This window comes from Microtus oregoni, unplaced genomic scaffold (assembly GCF_018167655.1).
Source record: "Microtus oregoni isolate MIOR12 unplaced genomic scaffold, Mior012 000005F_ref0000423, whole genome shotgun sequence".
NCBI classification, from domain to species: Eukaryota; Metazoa; Chordata; class Mammalia; order Rodentia; family Cricetidae; genus Microtus; species Microtus oregoni.
The window spans coordinates 23495457-23515083 of NW_024543064.1; positions in this window are offsets into that span (position 1 = coordinate 23495457).

The window sequence follows — 19627 nt, forward strand, 5'->3', positions numbered from 1 at the left end:
AAAAAAAAAAAAAAAAAAAGAGAGAGAAGTAAAAAAGAACAAAGTTGGGAGGTGGGGAAGAACTTTGAGGAATTTGAGGAGGAAATATGATCAAACATTTTCTTTTTTTTGTTTTTTTTTTTTTTATTGAGACAGAGTTTCCCAGTAGCCATGGAGATAGTCCTAGAACTCACTGTGTAGACCAGGCTGGCCTTGAACTCACAGAGATTCACCTGCCTCTGTATCCAAGTGCTGGGGTTAAAATTGTGCACCAGCACTGCCTGGTATGATTAAAATATTTAAGTGAAAAGTATTCTTTAAAAAAAAATGTCATAAAGCCAGATAGTGATGGTGTACACCTTTAATCCCAGCACTCGAGAGGCATAGGCAGAGGCAAGAGGATCTCTTTGGGACTGAAAGGCTGTAGGACCAGGCTGGACAGAAACTTCTGTCTACAGAGTTCAGTTGCCACCACTCACATGGCAGCTTACAACTATCTGATGCCCTCTTCTGATGTCCAGATGTACGTACAGACAAAGCACCCATATATAATACATATAAAAATATGTGTTACAGGGTTTCAAGAGGTGGCTCAGAGGTTAAAGCACTGACTGCTCTTCCAGAGGTCCTGAGTCAATTCCCAGCAACCACATGGTGGCTCACAACCATCTGTAATGAGATCTAGTGCCCTCTTCTGGCCTGCAGGCATACACGCAGGCAGAACACTATGTATGTATGTATGTGTGTATATATATATATATATATATATTACATAAATAAATCTTAACAGAAAATATGTGTTAAGCTGGGCAGTGGTGGCACACACCTTTAGTCCCAGAAATTGGGAGGCAGAGACAGGTGGATCTCTGTGAGTTTGAGGCCAGCCTGGTGTACAAGAGCTAGTTCCAGGACAGCCAGGACTCTTACACAGAGAAACCCTGCCTCGAAAAATCGAAAAAAAAATGTGTTTTAAGCTGGGTGGTGGTGATGCATACCTTTAATCCCAGCACTTGGGAGGCAGAGGCAGGCAGATCTCTGTGAGTTCAAGGCCAGCCTGGTCTACAGAGCTATTTCCAGGACAGGCTCCAAAGCTACACAGAGAAATCCTGACTTGAAAAACCAATAAATAAAATAAAATAATTATTTCTAAAAGTCCAATGTCATCTTTTGCTACATAGCAAGTTTGAGTTCTACCAGGAATACTAAGAACCTCTCCTTAGGGGCTAGATGGGTTAGTGGTTAAGAGCACTGGCTGCACTTCTAGAGGGCCTGGGTTCAATTCCCAGCACCAACACGGCAGCTCCCAACTGCCTGTAACTCCTGTCCAGGGCATCTGCCCCTTCATACAGACATACATACAGGCAAAACACCATTGTACAGAAAATAAAAATAAATAGCTAAAAATAATTCAGTTTGACTTTAAAAATAAAACTAAAGCCGGGCGATGGTGGCGCACGCCTTTAATCCCAGCACTCGGGAGGCAGAAGCAGGCGGATCTCTGTGAGTTCGAGACCAGCCTGGTCTACAGAGCTAGTTCCAGGACAGGCTCCAAAGCCACAGAGAAACCCTGTCTCGAAAAACCAAAAAAAAAAAAAAAAACTAAACCACTACATATATCCGTCTATCTATCTATCTATCTATCTATCTATCTATCTACAAAGGAAGCTCTTTTTAAAAATCCTATATTCTCTGGTGCTGTTCATAGTCGTATATATGATGTACAGGTGTATATGTCTTACTATAGGGAGATTATTGACTGGAAGCTCCTGAGGTCCCACCTGTGGTAGTCTGATGGGAACCCTGTACTCACCCAGGAGCCAGCAAACACTGGGCTCCGTGATTGCTATGTCATGGAGTGCCCGAGTGCCCTTGCCTGCTTCAGTTGTTTCCCATCAATAAGTGAAGATAGCTGGTTATTTATTCAGGAGTTACCCAACAATTATTTATGAAGTTCTGACTGTACGTCAGACTCTGATTTTTGTCAGTGAGCGAGCACCGTGCTTTTCAGGGAAAGCGGTTGTCACACAGTGTGTGGTGGATGCCAGCAGGAGCTCAGGGAACAGGCAGGTGGGAGCCCTCACCCTGACTTACAGCCTCAGCACAGGCTGTCTTGACCAAGTTCCTTCGTTGTGACCCCACGGCAGTGAACTCCCGATTGTTCCGGGACAGAAACAAAGTGTACACGCTTCAGAGCTAGAGATGTAGTTCTCTTGATAGTGTGATCCTCAGCACCTTCTGTTCCAGGCATTGTGGCATTGTGGAGGAGGGCTTTGACATCTCATATGTTCTCAAGCCATGCCTATGAGACAGTCTACTGCGTGTTGCCTGCATATCAACATGTAGCAGCTCCTTCTCCAGCACCATGTCTGTGTGCACGCCGCCATGTCTCACCATGCTGAAGATGGACTAAACCTCTGAAAATGTAAGCCACCCTAATTAAATGTTTTTCCTTTATAAGAGTTGCCGTGGTCATGATGTCTCTTCACAGCAATAGAAACCCTAACTAAGACAGAAGTTAGTACCAGGAGTGGGGTATTGCTATGAAAGACCTGACCAAGCTTTGGTTTGGAGGAGTCTGGACTTTGGGAGTTTGGGCTAAGAAAGCAGTGGAATGAATGCTTTAAGTGCTGCTTCATGGGTCACATTAGTAAGAACACGGGAGACAGCGGTACTAAGACCGATTTGAACTGCAGGGACTGGCTCAAGAAGTTTCAGAGGAGCACCGGGCGGTGGTGGCGCACGCCTTTAATCCCAGCACTCGGGAGGCAGAGGCAGGCAGATCTCTGTGAGTTCGAGGCCAGCCTGGTCTACAAGAGCTAGTTCCAGGACAGGAACCAAAAGCTACGGAGAAACCCTGTCTTGAAAAATAAAAAAATTAAAAAAAAAAGTTTCAGAGAAGAATTTTAGCACGTTGCCTAGAAATCGTGCTTGGGATATTTTGGTGAAGAGTATGACTGCTTTTTGCCCTCGTCTGAAGAGTTTGCCTAAGGTTAAAGTTGAGAGAGGCCTTGTCTCAAAAAAAGTGTAGGGGGGGGGCAGGGAAGGAGAGAAGTCAAAATTGGTAATAATCTTGATCATGAGCCAAACAGCAGCTGATAATCAATCCTTAAAAAAAGGTGAGAAGCAACCAACACAGCTGCTCACACCTGTCATCCTAGCATGTGGGAGAAAGACAGGTGTGGTGGGGAAGACGGCCACAAACTTGAGACCCGTCCTGAGACCAGACGCAACCTCAAGCCTTCCTCCCTCCAAATGAAGAACTTTGGGGCCTTCATGTTCAAGCCAGGTCCGGTCTTCTGGTCCAGCAGTGTCCACATTCTGTGTTGCTTTGCTGGTTCAAGTTTCTTTTTAAAGATTTATTTTAGGGGGGGCTGGAGAGATGGCTCAGTGGTTAAGAGCAGTGCCTGCTCTTCCAAAGGTCCTGAGTTCAATTCCCAGCAACCACATGGTGGCTCACAACCATCTGTAATAAGGTCTGGTGCCCTCTTCTGGCCTACAGACATACACACAGACAGAATATTGTATACATAATAAATAAATAAATAAATAAATATTAAAAAAAAAGATTTATTTTAAGTATACAATGTTCTGCCTGCATATATCCCTGCAGGCCAGAAGAGGGCACCAGATCTCATTATAGATGGTTGTGAGTCACCATGTGGGTGCTGGGAATTGAACTCAGTATCTCTGGAAAAGTAGCCAGTGCTCTTAACCTCTGATTCATCTCTCTAACCCCTGTTTTGGGTTTATATATATGTGTGAGTGTGTGTGTGTGTGTGTATACTTATATATATGTACACATAACTATATATATATATATATATATATAAAACCATGAAATAGTAAAGTAATAAATCAGTGGCTATCACCCACAGGAAACTGACTTCTCATCTCTGCTGTCTCAACATTTTATCTTGATGGTTTTAAAACATATGTGCATATTTGGGTTTTAGAGTGATCTCAGCTGAACAACAGTTTCAAATATTTTTCATTTGAAAGCAGGAAGTTGGTCCAGTTTCAGCAATATATTGATATAATTTTACATTTTTTAAAATGTTGAAGCTGAGTTTATTTAAGATGAGCTGGGCTCGCTGCCTGCACTTGGGGAAAACATTTATAGATTCCACATAACAATATATAACTGTTAATGTTAAATACACTTCCCGTCTGTCTGAAGACTCATTAACTTCATTTAGTATAAGAAAAAAAGCTCTTATTCTGTTACTGGTGGAACAGGGATTAGGCCACTTCTTGCTTGCTGCCTGGTTTTTGTAAACGATTTTTTTTTTCCAGGTCCCCCTCTGTGTTGCCAATGCCAGTTTTTCCATTGTAGTGGCAACATATATTGGTTGTGACTGGCATCTTTTATCTGCAAAGCCTAAAATGTTTGTGGTGGTTCTGAATGAGATGTCCCCCATAACCTCAGGCATCATACGCTTGGTGCCCAGTTAGTGGTGTTGTTTGGGTGGTTTGGGAGGTGAGACCTTGCTGGAGGAAATACGCAACTGGAGCGGGAGTTGAGAGTTTAAAGACTCACCACGCGGTTCCTAGTTTTCCTTCTCTCTGCTTTGGGTTCAACATGGGAGCTCTCAGGCTTCCTCTTCCTGCTGCCGTGGACTCCAGCTCTTTCTTCCATAAGTTGCCTTGGTCATGGTATCTTACCATAGCAACAGAAGATTAACATATATGCTGTTCACCACTACTTTCCACATTTGCCTACCTATTATTCTCACGGACAGGACTGCAGAGCTGTTACTCTTCCTCCAGGAGGTTTAGACCAATCTGTAAGGAGGGAGAACAGGGGCTCTGCCTGCTCTGTCACGGCACCCAGCACCTCGGGGTAGTATCTAGTACTCCTCTGGCTGACAGATAGTGGCAGAGAGCTGAAGTCTGGCTGATGAGCTAACAATAGAGACAGCCATGGTCTGCTCTGTTGTAAGACAGTGGCTCTTGTCGCCCAGGCTGACCTCAAACTGTAGCTGATGACCGTAAAGTGCCAATCTTTTGCACTCCACCTCCTGAGTGCTGAGATTGCAGGTGGATGCAACCAATGTCCATCTTATTCTCTGCTGGGCATTGAAACCAGGGTTTCACTCATGTCAGGGAAGCAGTCACCAGCTCAACCACACCCCTATCCACAGGATCTGCCTTCCAGGCACCTCCGGTTTAGCAGTAGACATCCCAGAGGGATGCCGTAGCATTGGGACTTTTTGGGGGGGCCTGGTGGTTGATATAGGGTTTCTCTACATAGTCCTAGCTGTCCTAGAATTCACTGTATAGACTACATCGGTTTCAAATTCACAGAGATCTGCCAGTTTCTGCATTCCATGTGCTGGAATTAAAGGTGTGCACCACCACTGCCAGGCAGAGCATTTGTTTTGATCAGAGCGCCTTTACTTTCAAGGAACAAACACCTGTAAGCGTAAGGCAACAGATGTCAAAGAGTGGCTGGTGTCAGAACTACCAACTTCAGCTGCATCTGTGACAGTAGGAGACAAGGTCTGAGAGGAGTTGTGTTTTCCAGCACGAACCCAGACCTTAGTGCATGGTGGAAGTCCCATGTAGGCTGTAAAACTCAGCATTAGACAGCACCACCAGCCAAAAGAAAACAAAGACCTAATCAAGCAAAGTCCATGGTTCTGGGAAAGCCTATAAATGTATTAACCTTGCTTTTTTTTTTTTTTTTTTTTTTTTTTGGCTTCTGTAGATCTGGTTATGGCTAACTCTTCCTGTTAACCAAAGTGTCAGCCCAAGGCATGGTTTTTGTGCTTAAAAGCTCACCCTGGGAAAGGCTTGGGATCCCAAACATCTGGCTGGCGTAGGAGGTACTTCTGTCTATGTGTTGCTTTTATTGGTTTATGAATAAAGAATTGACTTGACCTATAGCATGGGAGGAGGAAGGCGGTGTTAGAGAGAAGCCATCCTGGTCTACAGAGTGCGTTCCAGGGCTACATAGTGAGACCTTGCCTTAACAAAACACATAAAATCCTTCAGGGAGAGGCAGGCCTAGTGGCACAGACTTGGGAGGTTCGGGAGGGAAGAGTGAATATCAAAGCCTGCTGGGCTATAAAGTGAGTTCTAGGTCAGCTTGGACAACTCAGTTTAAACTAGAGAATACCGCCGGGCGGTGGTGGCGCACGCCTTTAAACCCAGCGCTTGGGAGGCAGAGGCAGGCGGATCTCTGTGAGTTCGAGACCAGCCTGGTCTACAAGAGCTAGTTCCAGGACAGGTTCCAAAGCCACAGAGAAACCCTGTCTCGAAAAACAAACAAACAAAAAAACAAATAAACTAGAGAATAAAAAGAGAAAGGGGTTGAGCTCAGAACAAGAGTGGTGCCCAGCACACAAGAGGCCCTGCGAGGTTGCCCAGCACTACAGGGGGAAAAAAGCAAAACTCTTCCAAAGTGGACTAAGGGTCTATGTCGCTTAATGGGTGAAATCTTGCCTGGCACAGGTTGGAAAACATTTCAATGCCCAGAAAAGGCATTTCCTCAGATGACAGGGCACCCCTTCAGCCAGGCAGGCTGGGTATGGTGGGGTGCAATGGCTCATTTGGAAATTGGGGTAGGATCAGATTCACAGAAGAAGAAAATTGTGTCATGGAGCTGGGAATGTAGCTCAGTGGCAGAACTCTTACCTAGCAGGCATGAGGCTCCTGGTTCAACCCCCAGCATCGCCAGAATAAAAATTATGGGCTTGAAGAGGGGGCTCGGCAGGTAAAAGCGTTGGCTGCTCTTCCAGAGGACCCAGGTTCAGTTTCCAGCTCCCACATGGCCTTACCACCGTCTGTAACTCCAGTCCCAGTGTATCCAGTTCCCTCTCCTGACCTCCACAGGCAGCAGGCATGAATGTGGTAAAATACATTCACATAGGCAAACATTCATACATTAGAGCGGGGGGGCACTAGAGGTGATAATGTTACCTGAGTTAGGGTGAGAGCCTGTGTCCCTGGAAGCCCTAGCAAGCCAGGCTCAGTCACATGTCCTTGATAAGCCAATTAAAAGACCCCAAGAGATAATGAAAAGAAAAAAAAGAGAGAGATTTATTCATAACGGCCACACTGGGACAAGGTACAAAGAGATTCAGTGGCCTTCCAAGGATATCCACATATGAACACGAGAGTAAGGTTCCAACTGAGGGCAAGAAGTAAAAACAATTAAGTGGGCTGGAGAGATGGTTCAGGGTTAAGAGCCCTGGCTGCTCTTCCAGAGGACCTGAGTTCAATTCCCAGCAACCATATGGTGGCTCACAACCATCCATAATGAGACCTGGTACCTCCTCTGGCCTACAGGCACACATTCAGATAGAATATTGTATACATAGTAAATAAATAAATCTTTAGAAATAAATAAATATTAATAATGTGTATATCTAATCAGTCCCAGCTAAGGTGTGGTTCTGCCCATCACTGACCAGCCATTGTCTTGGCTCCCGCTGAAATCACTTCCCTTTTCACGGATCCATATTCCCTGTTTGGCAGCAGGCTTCAGCCTTTTCCTTCTCCCAGTCTGTGAAGCCTGAGGGAAAATCCCGACTTCCAAGGCTGCTTTGTTTCAATGGCCCAGGTAACCAGAGAGACACAAACACCTTTTAGATTATCCTCATTCCTTTGAGGAATTTTGTTTCCAACTTGAGAGAATCGGTGACAAAGGGCTGCTGTGTTTTCTTCAATTCCATTTATAGCTAACATCCAGAATAGGCAAGACCTTAGAGACTGCCACGTAGTGGTGGCTGCCTGACTGGGCTGGCCGGACCTGCACGGGGTGGGGCTTTAACTCCTTGTGCAGTTGAGGGATAACCTTGAACTCCTGATCTTCTGCCTCTGCCTGCTGAGGGCTGGGGTTGCAGGTATGCACCCACACACCTAGCTAAATTGTCCTTTAAAATGTTAAACTTTTATCATGCAACACATCGATGTGTATTTTGCCATAATGAAAAAGTCCAGTTACTGTTTCTGGACTCCTGGGAGACCCCATGGTAGAGGATGCTCCCCTGGAAGGACTGTGGGATAATGGCTGAGCTATACCCGGCCTCTGCCGGTGAAAGGCAAGGAAGGCACCCGAGCCTTCTGGCGGCAGCAGGGCAGATGAGGCAGCAGTCGGGCGCGCAGCCATGGGAGGGTCAAGCCTGGATTTATGGAGGCTGTGTTGGTCTTGATTCACTTCTGCTGTGCATCTTAGGCTCTTGCAGAAGCGATGCTGCGTCCTCGGCGCTTGGTATTCACCAGTACACAGTTTAAATCTGTCAGGTCTCATTACTGATAATGTTCGTTTTTGTCCTAAATTAAGGTGACGTCTGCCAGAATTTTTTGCTGGAAAGTTACCCCTGGCAATTAAAAAGAATTTTGTACTTAAATTACCAATTTCTCTTCTTTTACATTTATTTTTAAAATTACTTATTTTACATGCACGAATGTTTTTCCTGACTGTATGTATGTGCCTCACATGTGTGCCTGGTGCCTGGAGATCAGAGAATCCCCTGCAACTGGAGTTTTGGATGGTTGTGAGCCACCGAATGGGTATGGGAGTTGAACCCAGGTTCTCTGGAACAGCAAGGCTCTAAACCACTGGGCTATCTCTCCTGCCACACCTGTTTCTTTTTAAACACTTTAAATGTAATCATTTTTTAAAACGCAGACTCACCGTGTCTTATTTTATTCTCGGGGTTGTAATCTGCTATGCCATTCATTTTTAATGTTCCAAAGCTAAGCCAATGAGAGCTTTTTCAAGTGAGCTGCCTGTGTTCCCACTCGATGTGCCCCAGTTGCTCTTTGACTATCCCTCCTCCTGACACAGGGCGTTCTGGACTCTCGGACGTTCTCCAGGCCAGGCTGAGGCTTAGAATCACATACTTCTACAGGTTGTCCTGGTCCTGCTTAATAAAGAACACATCAGCTTGAAACGGCTATATACAGAGACTGCTCATTCGTTTCCTGGGCACCCAGACCCAAATAATCACACAGAAACTGTGTTAATGATAACACCGTTTGGTCAATGTCTCAGGCATATTTCTAGCTAGCTCCTATACCTTAAATGAACCCATTTCTATCCAGTAATGTTTCCTTCTCCATTGGCAGCTACATGGCGTCTCCTTGACTCCGCCTGCTCTCTCTATCTCTTCCAGCCTGGCTATGTTCTGCCCTGCCATAGGCCAGAGCCACTTTATTCATTAACCAATAAAAGCAACACATATACAGAAGGACAGCCCACATCAGACAGGGTCTTCCTCAGGCTCAGGCTGGTTTTAGATTTTGGAGCCTGCCTCCTGGGCCTCCCAAATATTACGATTCTATATGTAGGCCCCACCAGAGAGCAGGAATTTATAAACCAGATCTGAGCCCAGTGTGGTACACACCTGTAATCTGAGCACAGGTGCACAGAGACAGGAAAAAGCAGATGTTGTCACAGGAGACCTCACCTTTGAAAACAAAAGAAAAAAAGAAAAACAAAATAAAAAGAATCATGGTGGGCTGGGCGTCACATACAAATGTGCCTATATCTATATCTATACCTTTATACACACACACCTCTAATTCCGGTACTCAGAGGGGGAGGTATACAAATCTCTGAGTGTACATATTGAGTTGTGACTTCCAGGCCAGCAGGGCTACACAGTGAGTCCTGTCATGAAGAAGTGGGTGAGGAGGAGGGAGAGGAGGAAGAGAAGGAAAAAAGAAACAAAGGTTTATATGGGAGTTCATAGCTTTTGCAGTGTTGCTGCTGTGAGGCCCTCAGTGGAGATCTCATACACTGATAGGTGACTTAGATGGCATAGGAAAATCACATACAGGGGGCTGGAGAGATGGCTCAGTGGTTAAGAGCATTGCCTGCTCTTCCAAAGGTCCTGAGTTCAATTCCCGGCAACCACATGGTGGCTCACAACCATCTGTAAAGAGGTCTGGTGCCCTCTTCTGGCCCACAGACATGCACACAAACAGAATATATGTATACATAATAAATAAATAAATAAAAAATAAAAAAAAAAGAAAATCACATACAGTGATTATGGAGTTATACATAGAATAAAATACATACAGTGATTGGCTGGACAGACTCCAGTTCCAATCAACCCCGTAACAGTCATCACTGTATTTTCCTCCCTCTGCTATTTTTCTAAATACTTGCAGTAAGGATGAGCACTAACACCTGTAAATACCTGCAGGAAGAACAGGTGCTAACACACCTGTAAATACCTGCAGGAAGGATGAGCACTAACACCTGTAAATACCTGCAGGAAAGACAGGTGCTAACACACCTGTAAATACCTGCAGGAAGGATGAGCACTAACACCTGTAAATACCCTCAGGAAGGACAGGTGCTAACACACGTGTAAATACCCGCAGGAAGGACAGGTGCTAACACACGTGTAAATACCTGCAGGAAGGATGAGCACTAACACCTGTAAATACCTGCAGGAAGGACAGGTGCTAACACACCTGTAAATACCTGCAGGAAGGATGAGCACTAACACCTGTAAATACCCGCAGGAAGGACAGGTGCTAACACACGTGTAAATACCCGCAGGAAGGACAGATGCTAACACACGTGTAAATACCTGCAGGAAGGACAGGTGCTAACACACGTGTAAATACCTGCAGTAAGGATGAGCACTAACACCTGTAAATACCTGCAGGAAGGATGAGCACTAACACCTGTAAATACCCTCAGGAAGGACAGGTGCTAACACACGTGTAAATACCCGCAGGAAGGACAGGTGCTAACACACGTGTAAATACCTGCAGTAAGGATGAGCACTAACACCTGTAAATACCTGCAGGAAGAACAGGTGCTACACACCTGTAAATACCTGCAGGAAGGATGAGCACTAACACCTGTAAATACTCGCAGGAAGGACAGGTGCTAACACACGTGTAAATACCCGCAGGAAGGACAGGTGCTAACACACGTGTAAATACCCGCAGGAAGGACAGGTGCTAACACACGTGTAAATACCCGCAGGAAGGACAGGTGCTAACACACGTGTAAATACCCGCAGGAAGGACAGGTGCTAACACACGTGTAAATACCCGCAGGAAGGACAGGTGCTAACACACGTGTAAATACCCTCAGGAAGGACAGGTGCTAACACACGTGTAAATACCTGCAGGAAGGACAGGTGCTAACACACGTGTAAATACCCTCAGGAAGGACAGGTGCTAACACACGTGTAAATACCCGCAGGAAGGACAGGTGCTAACACACGTGTAAATACCTGCAGGAAGGACGAGCGCTAACACGTGTGTGGATGAGCGCTAACACATGTGTTCTTCATTTCTGTCATTACAGTAAAGTAAAAATTCAGCAAAATTGAAAGTTTTAGTTTTCTGTGAGTGGATGTGTGCCACAAGTATGCCCGATGCCCTTGGAGGCCAGAAGAGGGTGTCGGACCCCTTACATTTGGAGTCATGGGTAGTTGTGAGCTGCTATGTGGAGTCATGGAACTGAACCTGCGTCCTCTGGAAGAGCAGTCAGTGCTCTTAACCACGGAGCCAACTCTTCAGCTCCTACACATCAGTAAAATTCAGACCAAAAGTAAAGAAAGGAAAACCAGCCACCACAGCCATGTAATCCTGGCATTCAGAAAGCTGAGGCAGGAGGATGGAGACATCCAGGATAACCAGTGCTCCAAAACAAGATTATCTCAAAGAAACACAACACCAGCCCACGCTTTGGTAGGGTTATACTCAGCCTTTTAATCATTTAATTCATTTATTTGTTATGGGTGTTATGGGAATATCACATGTCACAACACACGTGTGGAGTGGAGGGCAGATAAAACAGGGATCAGTTCTTGCCTTCTGTCATACAGGTCCCAGAGACGGAACTCAGGCAGTCAGTCTTGGTGGCAGGCACCGCTGCCCACTGAGCCACCTTGCCGGCCCCTCAGCCTTTTCTTTGTGTAGTAGATGTTTCCTTTTAGTTCCTTGAAATCGTACTGTGAAAGCAATTTTGCAGAGGTAGGCAAATTACAACCTACAGGCCCGAGCTGGCTCTCTGCCCATTAGTGTATCCTTGTGAGCTAAAATTAGTTTTTAAACTTTAAATGGCTGAAACAAAATCAAAAGAGCAATAATATTTCCTGACATGTGAAAACGACATCCATTCTGAAGTTAAGTGTCCCTAAGTGGCCGGCTCCCTTGGAGCCCTGTCACATGGGCTTGTTCAAGGAGACTAAATTGCCTGAGGACTCCAAATGTCTATCTGCCCTTTACAGAAAAAAGTTTGCTGGCTTTGCAATATTAGAGTTTAATCATAATTGTGTGTGCATGTGTGTATGTATGTGTTGTGTTGATATTGCTGTGTGGAGATCAGAAGTCCTGATGCCATTCCTCAGCAGCCGTCTGCCTTCATTGTTTCGTCTTAAATGTATTATTTATTCAAGCATTTTATACATGTATATAATATAGCTTGCTCATATCTACCTCCCATACCCCCCCTCTCCATGTCTTTCTCCTAGCTCCATATCTTATTTTTATGATTTTTTTTAAAGATTTATTTATTCATTAGATATACATTGTTCTTCAGGCCAGAAGAGGGCACCAGATCTCATTATAGATGGTTGTGAGCCACCATGTGGTTGCTGGGAATTGAACTCAGGACCTTTGGAACAGCAGGCAGTGCTCTTAACCACTGAGCTAACTCTCCAGCCCCCTATGATTTTTTTTTTAATTCGTTGAATTTATGGAGTCTACCTTTGTCTTTTGAGACAGTGTCTCCCATTGGTCTGCTGTTTGCCGAGCTGTTAAGTTGTATCCAGAGAACCAACCGCATGGATGTTCCTGTCTTCACCTCTTAGTTGCTGGGATTACAAATCCTTGCCACTAGGCTGCAATCTGGGAACCTAATTCAAGTCCTCCAGCTTTCACTGCAAGCATTTCAGGGCCTGAGCTGTCTTCCTGACCCCTCGATCCATCATGGTTTCAAACTGGCTACTTAATCCATGTTTGAAAATGTTATGGGAGCCAGACAGTGGTGGCACACACCTTTAACCCCAGCACTTGGAAGGCAGAGACAGGCAGATCTCTGTGAGTTCGAGGCCAGCCTGATCTACAAAGTGAGTTCCAGGACAGCCCGGACTACACAGAGAAACCCTGTCTTAGAAAACCAAAGGAGGGAAAAAAAGAGGGAGGGAGAAAGAGAGACAGAGAGAGAAATGCCATGAGAAACTAGTATAAGATCACACACCTTTATGCCTCACCCTCAGGAGGTTAAGACAGGAAGATTGTTTGGACTTTGAAGCCAACCTGGGCTACAGAGAAAGTTCCAAGACCATCTCTCAAAATAAATAACATGCCTTTAATCCCAGCACTCAGGAGGCAGAGGTAGATGGATCTCTGAGGCCAGCCTGGTCTACAGAGTGAGTTCCAGGACAGCCAGGTCTACACAGAGAAACCCTGTCTCAAAAAAACAAACCAACAAACCTAACTGAGCCATGTTATTTGGAGGCAATCTGTGTAGTTCTGAGTTCTTCACTAGCCCAATATGTCAGAATACACTGGTTGACTCAGCTACTTGGAAGGCAGAAACAGGAGAATGGCTTAAGGCCACCAACCCTTCATTTTGAGGCCAGGCTAGGCGCCATAGTGAGACTCCCCCTCAGGGCAAAAAAACTCAGGGCTGGAGACTTGGAGACATGATTCCACACTGGCATGAGGACCTGAGTTTGGATCCCCAGGACCCACTTAGAAGTGGGATTCTGAGGTCACCTGCAGCCCCAGTGCTGGGTTGGGGGATGCGCAGGTCTCTGGAGCTCACTGACCAGCTAGTCTAACCGAATTAAGGGAGCTCCAAGGTCAGTGAAAACAACTATCTAAAAAAAAATTAAGGTGTGTGGGCTGGAGAGATGGCTCGGCAGTTAAGAGCCAGGTAATTTCTTTTTTTTTTTTGGTTTTTCGAGACAGGGTTTCTCTGTGGTTTTGGAGCCTGTCCTGGAACTAGCTCTTGTAGACCAGGGTGGTCTCGAACTCACAGAGATCCGCCTGCCTCTGCCTCCCGAGTGCTGGGATTAAAGGCGTGTGCCACCACCGCCCGGCTAAGAGCCAGGTAATTTCAAATAGAACAATAGAGACTTAGTTGAAAAAAAAAAAACTAGGGCTGGAGAGATGGCTCAGTGGTTAAGAGCATTGCCTGCTCTTCCAAAGGTCCTGAGTTCAATTTCCAGCACCCACATGGTGGCTCACAACCATCTGTAATGAGGTCTGATGTCCTCTTCTGGCTGCAGGCATATACACAGAATATTGTATACATAATAAATAAATAAATATTTTTTAAAAAAAGATTAAAAAAAACTGCATTTGGTGGCAGCAACAGAGTTGTTGCCAGTGGGTCCAGAAGTCCCACCATACCCTGGCCTAAGCACTGAGGGGCTGCAGGGCAGCAGAAGGCAGTCAAAATACCTGTTTCAGATGCAGCCCTGAAGCAAGCAGACAGAAAAATAACATCTCATAACATGTTCTTCTTTGGTTACTTTCAACCCGTAAAAAAATGTAAAACAAAGACAATGTTAGAATATAAGCTTTAAGGAAAAAAAGGACAATGGACAAGATTGGGCACGTGGTCTGTAATTTACCAACCCTTGGTTTACAACAGCTGACATTTGCATATATCTCCTGGGTTTTGTTTGCTTTTTTCTTCTTTGATTTTTGTTGTTTTTGTTTTGTTTTGCTTTCTTTAAGACAGGGTTTCTCTGAGAACCCCCCCCCCCCCACTCCTAGAACTCTCTCTGTAGACCAGTTTGGCCTTGAACTCAAAGATCTGCCTGCTTTTGTCTTCATACTGGAGGGAGTTTTTGTTTTGTTTTGTTTTTAATTGGGGGGAAAGTGAATGGGGGAAGTGGGAGAGGAGGTAGGAGATTGGCCTTTGGGGACAGGAGTGGCAGAAGAGAAGAGAAAGACGGAGAGATGGGAGGTGGTCAAGGCACTTTGAAAGGAGAATCTAGTGAATGTGCGCAGGAGGTGCTCTTAGTGGCTGCAGCTGAGGATGTATCCTGTCAGGACCCCAAGGGCAGGCCAGTACAGATGCCTGAATACTAACATTCATCCCTTCTTATTTATTATAAAAAGGTGAGGAGTTATTATAAAAGGTGAGGGGTAGCAGGTAAGGCGGGGATGAAGCCGCCATATTCTCAAGACTACTTCCTGCTGACCTGGGGGTTGTTGTTCATCTCTGGGGGTCCTGGGAAAGCTGGGATGCTGGCCACGTCCTGGAGTAGCTGGTTGTTTAGCTTCACTGTCCAGGCTCTATGGAACCATCAGGCGTGGCTTGGACTTGGCAACATGCTGTTCGAGGTGCATCCAAGTCAACTCCCTAGGGCTTAAAACATCTGATCCTTGCCCATCACCACAGCACCACAGGGACATGTTTGATGGTCTTGTGCCTCACACACTATGGCCAACAGTTGGTAGTCCTGCAACAATAGCTGATTAGGAATGGCCAGGGGGTCTCCAAAAAACATCCCAGTGAGAACAAGGAGGTATAAGCAGTCAGTTCCCATGAACCAGGCAGAGATTCAGACCCAAGGGTCTGCAATTCCTAGCGTCCCAGGAATTCAGAGAGGGTCGATTTCGCGAGAGGCACAGGCTGCCCAGTGGGTCATCACGCAAAGCATGTGGGGCTAAGGGCTCTGAGCCTGAGAAAGACACAATCATCTGAAACCAGGACTTCGAGGAAAGACAGAAGATGAAGAGAGGACTGTGCTTGGGAAAGAATGGTCAGAGACAGGTACCCTGCCAGAGACCCGATTGCTAGTATTGAATGGAAGGCCAAGCTGCTAGTTAATAAAGAAAGCAGGTTCGTTGCAGGAGGAAGAGAGCAGATCTGTTGAGGGTGAAGCAGGTGGGTAGGGTCCCCCGTGATTACCTTTCGGTGGGCTCTGCCATTGAGCAAACATAGCGCAGGCAACAGAGTTAATGTAAGAGGTTTATCGAGGGAGGGGGAAGCAGAAGAGTGATAACCTCCTTCCTTCCATCTATCAGGATGGCTGAGAGAATGTTGCGGAGGTCCTGTACAATGTCAGGATATAGAGTGCCAGGAAGCCGGGAGGTGGTGGCGCATGCCTTCAATCCCAGCACTTGGGAGGCAGAGGCAGGTGGATCTCTGTGAGTTCCAGGCCAGCCTGGACCACAGAGATAGTTCCAGGCCAGCCAAGGCCGTTACATGGAGAAATCCTGGGAAGCAGGTTTTTAGTAAGCTTATTCCCCATGAGTGAGGCAGAGCAAGATCCAAGAGGTTTTTATCAAGCGAGGATTGAATGAGAAAGGCACAAGTGGCCCAGTGAGTCACTGAAGGAGTGTGGTGGGTGGTGGCGGGGCCGTCGAAAGACCCGAGGGTCTGAGAAACAAGACAGGCACAGGCTGCCCCGTGAGTCATCAGGCAAAGAGCGGGGGCCAAGGGCTCTGAGCTGGAAAGAGCTATGGTTGCCTGGTACCAGGACTTAACAAGGCCAAAAGGCGAAAAATGAAAATGCTCGAGAGATGAGTCCTCACTGAGGAAATAGCCAGAGGTGAGGGAAAGGGAGGGGCTAACCAATCATGCCGGTTTTAGACGGAGGGACCAGGCGATCTGGAGAAGAAAGAGAGGCTAACAGACGTGGACTGGGTTCCAGGGTCCTGGTGTGCCTCAGACTGCTTGCAGGCTGGAGGAAGTGTCAGAAGAGGCTTTCCGGATCAGGGACCAATGTTGTCATTTAGAAAAAGCAGCGCCAGAGAAAGATACAATGTGGCAGCGCTCAGGTGGAGGGGGTTTTTATTGGGAGAAAGTGAATGGGGAAATGGGGGAGGGAAGAGGTGAGACTGGCCTCTGGGGACAGGGATGGCAGAAGAGAAGAGAGACGCAGACAGAGACAGAGAGAAAGAGGGAGAGATGAGAGGTGGGCAGGGCCCTTTTGAAGGAGAAAGTAGTGAATGTGCGCAGTAGGTGCTCTTAGTGGCTACAGCAGAGAACACATATCCCAAGTATCTGTTCAGTACAGATGCCTGAATACTAATAGTTAGCTCCAGAGGAACTAGTGAGCTGGTAACACTCCTTAGTAGTAGGAAGTCAGGGGTCACAGGCCCTCATCTGGTATCCCCCCATCAGTCCTTCCTGCCCCCCAGCAAAACATAATCTGGGAGGGAACGTGGAGGGGGACGCTACAGCATACATGGCGGTTTCCAATATGATGACCCCCCCAAGGCATGTAGTACTATTAGGAAGTGCAGTTTTGGAGTAGGTGTGGACTTGTTGGAGGAAGTACGTCACTCTGGGAGTGGGCTTTGAGGTCTGCTAAGCTCCTAAACTACATCCAGTGAAACAGACTACTTCCTGTTGCCTGCAAGCCGAGATGTAGGACACTTGGCTTCATCTTTAGCACCATGTCTGCCTGCATGCCACCATGATGCTATGATGATCATAAACTAAATCTCAGAAAATGTCAGCCACCCTAACTGAATGCGTTTCATTTGTTAAGAGTTGCTGTGGTCACGGTGTCTCTTCACAGCAATAGAAACCCTAACTAAGACAGTGTAGAAGAGGTAGACAGTTGAAGGTGGGATTCCATGACGCAGCTTTCATGAGGTCATTGTGGGGGGGGGCATGACTTTTTTTTTTTTTTTTTTTTTTTGGTTTTTCGAGACAGGGTTTCTCTGTGGTTTTGGAGCCTGTCCTGGTACTAGCTCTTGTAGACCAGGCTGGTCTCGAACTCACAGAGATCCGCCTGCCTCTGCCTCCCAAGTGCTGGGATTAAAGGCGTGCGCCACCATCGCCCGGCGACTTTTTTTTTTTTTTAATCACTCAAGCTTCTGTAAATTACCTCTCACCCATGCTTCTGGAAATAATCCCAATAAACTCATTTTTAAACCACATTGCACTTCAGGGGACTTGTTTCTTTGGTCTATAGGTGGCCTATCTGAAGTGAATAGACTCTTGTTCACATCTCTGCAGTAAAAAGATCCCATTATAGCAGAGAGGAAGAGCAAGGGAACCAATGGATATGCACAAAACTTCTTGGAGTTCCTGCTCAGGACCGGCATGCTGCCACTGCGAACACCACCAGCTCTAGTAGCACACCCAAGCCTGGCAAGCAGGTACGCAACATATCCTACCCTTCAAAAGCCTTAAAAGACACATGCTAGGTTGGGTGGCGGTGGTGCACACCTTTAATCCCAGCACTCGGGAGACAGAGGCAGGCGGATCTCAGTGAGTTCGAGGCCAGCCTGGACTACAAAATGAGTGCCAAGACCATTATACTGAGAAACCCTGTCTCAAAAAAAAAAAAAAAGTCACGTGGTAAAACTGGAAGGAAGTCCACGTCCTGAGAACACCAGTTCCAAACAAACATTAGGACGATACTAGTCACATGTGCTTCAAGAAATGGCCTGTATCCATGGTCCGTGATAAGGATGGAAAGAAAATGCCCATAGAAATTTTCATTTTTTTTGTTTTGTTTTGTTTTTGTTTTTCGAGACAGGGTTTCTCTGTAGCTTTGGTGCCGGTCCCCGGAACTAGCTCTTTTTTTTTTTTTTTTTTTTTTTTTTTTTTTTGGTTTTTTCGAGACAGGGTTTCTCTGTGGTTTTGGAGCCTATCCTGGAACTAGCTCTTGTAGACCAGGCTGGTCTCGAACTCACAGAGATCCGCCTGCCTTTGCCTCCGGAGTGCTGGGATCAAAGGCGTGCGCCACCACCGCCCGGCCACAAATGAATTTTTAGTGTGCTATTTCTGGGAAGCCTGGTGCTGGTGTTTTTATGTATATGTGTGTGTCTGAATGCGCCATGTGTGTAAATGACCGAGCAGGCCAGCAGAGGGCGCCAGATTCCATGGAACTGGAGTTACAGGCACTTGTGAGCTGTTGTGTGTGTGTGTGTGTGTGTGTGTGTGTGTACTGAACCCCATTTTTCTGCAAGAACAGCAAGAGCTTGTAACCACTGACTGTTTCTCCAGTTCCCAGCATCGAGATTTTGGTGGGGATGGTATTAAATCTGTTCTGATGAGATGGCCGTTTTCACAATGCTGATTCTTCCTCTGCCCAAGCATGGGAGGTCATTCCACCTCCTTCAGTTCTCATCATTCCCCTGAATGTTCTGAAGATTTTAATATAGAAATTGTTCATTTCTCTGGTTCTGGGTATTGCAAGGCCTGTTTTTAAACTTTATTATTCATTTATTCATTGTATGGTGTGTGTGTGTGTGTGTGAGAGAGAGAGAGAGAGAGAGAGAGAGAGAGAACTTCGGGGAGTCCATTCTGTCCTTCAACCATGTGGGTCCCAAGGATCAACTCAGTCATCAGGCTTGGCAACAAGTGCCTCTCCTGTGAGCAAATTCTCTGTCCCCCGTTTGCCTCCTTCCTTCCTTTCTTTATTGAGGCAATTTTGAACAGGCCTGTTTCTTGATTTCTCGATTTCTTCCTCAACATGTTTGCCACAGGTGTGAAGGACAGTGAATGATTTCTTTCTTTCTTTCTTTCTTTTTTTTTTTTTTTTTTTTGGTTTTTCGAGACAGGGTTTCTCTGTGGCTTTGGAGCCTGTCCTGGAACTCGCACTGTAGACCAGGCTGGTCTCGAACTCACAGAGATCCGCCTGCCTCTGCCTCCCGAGTGCTGGGATTAATTTTCCTTTCTTTCTTTCTTTCTTCCTTTCTTCCTTTCTTCCTTTCTTCCTTTCTTTCTTTTTCAAGACAG